Raw genomic sequence first — 4,799 nt, 5'->3', positions numbered from 1 at the left:
AACAACATTGATAACAAATAAAAATGAAATAAAAAATAAAAATAAAATATAAAATAGAGATTAGTGGCGTTTTCATGAAAAACGCTGCAAAATATATATAAAAACGCCAAAAAAAATGCAATAAAAAAAGTGGCGCTCTTTTATCCACAAATTCCCCCTGAAACGTCTAATTTTCCCCCTAAAATCGGTATCCTCAAAACCCTTTAGGTGTTTCTCTCTACCGCTTTTGCTACTTTCCAATTTTCCCAAGTAGATCCGCATTTGAATTCATCAAACAGCCATGGAAGCTCTCCTCTCTCAATTCACTTTCCTCTCAGATCAAGCTTTACAAGGCAACAAGAATTTCGATCCATCCGCCATGGAAGACCTAATGAAGCTTTTCGAGATCGAATCTTACAAAGCATGGGCAGCTTTGGAGCTAGTGGAAGAAAAACAAGTGAAAGGAGCTGAAATAACCATGCCGATATTGAGTTTCGATCAGATGGGATTAAAAGACGATCTCCTCCGTGGAATCTACAATTACGGCTTTGAAAAGCCGTCGGCTATTCAGTAGAGAGCCGTTATGCCGATAATCAATGGCCGCGATGTGATTGCTCAAGCCCAATCTGGTACCGGAAAAACTTCCATGATTGCTCTCACTGTTTGTCAAGTGGTCGACACCGCTAGCAGAGGGTATGTTTTTTTATTTCAATTCTTTGACCTGTTTTAAAAATAGTTGTTTTTGACAGATTTAAATGTGTTCTGATATCGATTTCATGTGATTTTTTGCAAAAGCCCTAATTTTTAGATACCTCATAGCTAAAACCTTAAATTTGAGATGTTTCTTATTCGAAGAGTAAAAAATAATGCTATTGAAAGATGGTAAATTAGGGAAGGTGTTTGAGGCTTGAATTTTGTTTAGGATTAATCTATAATTTATTTAATTTATTTTGAAGTATGAATTGTGAATATGCTAAGTAGTGTTATTTTAGGGTTCAAGCATTGATATTGTCACCTACAAGAGAATTGGCGTCTCAAACAGAGAAAGTGATACGGACAATTGGCGATTTCATGAATATACAAGCACACGCATGTATTGGAGGCAAAAGTGTGGGTGAAGATATAAGAAAACTAGAAAACGGAGTTCATGTAGTATCAGGAACTCCAGGTAGAGTCTGTGATATGATCAAGAGGAGAACCCTACGTACAAGAGCTATTAAACTATTGATTCTCGATGAATTTGATGAGATGTTAAGTAGAGGGTTCAAAGATCAAATTTATGATGTTTACAGACATCTTCCACCCGAGCTTCAGGTGCCTTTCTCACTTTCTTATCGTGCCTTGTTCAAGTTTGTGTTATTTTTTGTTATAAGAAGAACCTCAAGCATTGGAAGTCTGATAACAGTTGTAATGTTCCTAGGCACTACAAGTTTGTGTTGCTTACCAATTTTTACTCAGTTTTAAAGTTAATGAATTTAATCTGAGTTGTTGTGATGTTTTTGTTGACTTGTTGCTATTATCTTGCAACATTGTTTCCTGGGTGAAGCTAGGAAATTGTTTTAGGGGCCAAAAGTGAAAAGGGGGGGGGGCAAAGTATAATTTTGCATTATCTGAAGTTGAAGAAAGCAGCAATTGCAACACAATGTGCATGGAGAGGAAGAGTAGCTCGTAAAGAACTGCGGAAGCTTAAGATGGTATGTCTTGTTCGTCCTGCTGAACTTTTTATAAAAATTTATTGTCTTCTATATTTTAGAACCTTGAAAATGGTTGGCAGCTGGCATACTTGTCTTCGTGGCCCTCTTCTCGCTTAAATTTGAAATCGAGCACTAAGAAGTTGCGACTTTGCTAAGATATTTTTGGGAGGTTCTTCAAATTTGAGTTTTGAGTTTTATTTTGGGTACAAGTTAAAGCCTATTCAAGATATCCATGCTCTGCGAAATCTTATCTAAAATTTACTAAATCTTTTACATAAATATTTTTTTGTGTGTGTGGGTTGGGGGTTACTTATTTTCTCTATATGAGACCTTGTTTTCAAACAATGTAGTACTTCTAAGACCTTTAAGTATGATAATATTTTGTTTTATGAATGCATCCCTTAGATTTTCTGTTATTATTTTGTTTACAGTTGCTAGAGAGCAGGAGCTCGCAAGTCGCAAAGAACAAACTGGAAAAGCAAGTTGAGGAACTGACATGGAGATTACAACTGGAGAAACGAATGAGGGTAAGCATGTATTATTATTATTCTGTGTTTGTTCTTGGCTTCTATCAAAACATAGTGTTTTTTATTTGATGTGTCATGTTATGGAGAGAGGGCCCTGATTTTTGTATGATTTTTGTCTTGTTATTTTAATTAAACAAAATTATTAATTATACAAAAGATACAAATAATGAGACACTGACATCATTTATCAAGGTCAAAATTAATTTTGGAGTAAACTTTTGAGTTGCGTATTTTTGTGAGAGATAAAATGTAATTTTATATTTATGATAGCTTATATTTTTATAATTTTTAAAAGATTATATTAAAATTTTATTATTTTGGGAGCAAAATTTATTTTGAGCATGTATTAATTTATAATTTTCTAAAATATAAAAGAGTTAATGTGATATTTTTCTATTATTTATGAGATTTTATATAAAAATATATTTAAAAAATAAAAAAATATTAATAGTATAGATTACAAATATTATGATTTTTTTAAAAAAAATTATATAATGATTTCTTTTTGTAATCTTATCAAACTGACCAAACAGTTCTGTATCATATTCATCACTAATAAATTGAGGATACCAATTACATCCTGACTGAATTGGCCAAATTTGCACAAAATCTGGTGAAGAGGGAAAACTGGAGTTGTTCCCATCGAATTGGTTGGTGCTGATAACCTTATTTTATTTTAATTATTATTTGTTTACTAGTATACAAAATAAGTGAAGAAAGGTTGAAACAAGCTTTGGATGCGAATAAAAATAGTTCATTGAAGACCGTTATGCATGTGTTTGTTTGTGCCCTTATCGAGAAAAGATTAATATAAATTCTTTCAATAAACTACCGAATCTGGGATAGCGTTTTTTGCATGCATATTGTGAAGCTGTGTTTATTCATTTCTTCCACTCTTTTGTCTTTTCCTAGTTAAAATCGTTTCTTTGTTGGCGTCTTGAAGAAAAGATTTGGACATTGAATCAAAACCAAGTTTTGAGGCAAGAAACCCTATTAAATTGTATTATCTCTCTCTTCTTTGGTAGATTGCCCATTTATTTAAACATAATATTTAAATTCTAAATTTAAATTCATCAATTTTATATTTAGTTTTAAAGCTAAAGTTTTAATAGAAAATTTAATTTAATTTTATAGGTTTTAAGTTTTTACTCGATTAATTGAGATGGTTCTAATTGTTTTATTTACTTTAATGTTAATTGCGTCTATAGAATGCTTGAGAAAGGAAAGGAGAGGGTGTCTAATTACCGCATTCAAGCGGTGAGACAAAATTGTTAGAGGTGAGTGAAATGGTGGAATAGGTTAATGAAGAGCCGTTTTTTCGTGAGCTTAATTTTGGCTTGATGGTGATTTTCTTTTCTTAGTGAAATTCGTTAATTCTTTGCTCAAAGACAGTCACTCAGATGAATAGTGTTTGATGAATGAAAGTAGTCACTTAGATGTAACAATAGAAGCTGCGTGAATTCTCTTTGAGTGGAAAGATCTGGTTGTTGTTTTATATGTTTCCTTCTAGCTACCTAGGCATTGAGATTGCATGTTTTTGACGTATGAATTGACATGGAATTATGTGATAAGAATTAACAATAAGTTCTTATAAAGATAGTTCTATAATTCCTAGAGCATTCTATTGATTACTGTTTGTTCTTTATCTAGAAAGTGCAACATGAGTTGTTGGTCACATATGCAAATCGGCTACTTGAAAATGAGCATTCATGATGCAGGGCCTTGCTTAGAGATGACAAGGTATTGTTCAATCTTTTTCTTTTCTAGCAATGCTTACTCTTCTTGCTATTAGCTCCAAGCAAATGTATCGTTAGATATTAACTTGGCCTTCTTTACACTCTGTAGGTGGAGGATCTTTCTAGGATGTATGTGCTTTATTGTAAAATACCTCGAGGCTTGGAGCTGTTACTAATGTATTCAAACAGTCTGAATATTTTGTTTTCTCCGTTACGCAAACCAATTGATCTTCTTTCTCATGTCCCTAAAAACTAAACCTAAAGTACTTCCTTGTTGCAAGATGTTATCTTTGAAGGTACATGACCTTGGTTCAACAGTGAGAAGATCTTGTGAGTAACTATGTTAATTTTGTTGTTGTCCTTCTACACCCTATTTTGTAATCGTCTACTTGCATATTTGCATATACTTAATAATAATCTCCTGTCAACTAATTATTCTAATTTTTTATTTAATTGTTTTGTTTCAACATTTTATTTTTATTTGAGTTAAAAGAAGAAAAACACAAATTGCAATTTTGACTTAGTTAATCAATTTAGATAATCAATGTTGATATTTCACATGGGAATTAAGTCCTTATTTCATTTAAGGAACTTCATTATAATATCTTATTTTATTGATATCTTTATATTTAATCTAATTTTTATTATTTATTTTAGTTTTGATTCTAAATTTTTATTTTTATTTTAATATTTAAGATAACTTGAGTTCTAACTTTTGGATTTTAATTGTGTTATTAATTTATTATTTTAAATTTTAAATTTAAATTCATTAATTTTGTATTTAGTTTTAAAGTTAAAATTTTAATAGAAAATTTAATTTGATAATGAATTTTAAATTTTTTATATTTTCATGATTTTTATAA

At 31.0% G+C, this 4,799-nt stretch overlaps 1 pseudogene; it reads left to right on the top strand.

Moving 5' to 3' along the window:
* Positions 1–280: 280 nt before the first annotated feature.
* On the top strand, positions 281–3,116 carry LOC108466235 (eukaryotic initiation factor 4A-III homolog A-like; annotated as a pseudogene).
* The last annotated feature ends 1,683 nt before the right edge of the window (positions 3,117–4,799 follow it).

This window comes from Gossypium arboreum, chromosome 2 (assembly GCF_025698485.1).
Source record: "Gossypium arboreum isolate Shixiya-1 chromosome 2, ASM2569848v2, whole genome shotgun sequence".
NCBI lineage: Eukaryota > Viridiplantae > Streptophyta > Magnoliopsida > Malvales > Malvaceae > Gossypium > Gossypium arboreum.
This window is presented reverse-complemented; position numbering and strand designations above follow the sequence as displayed.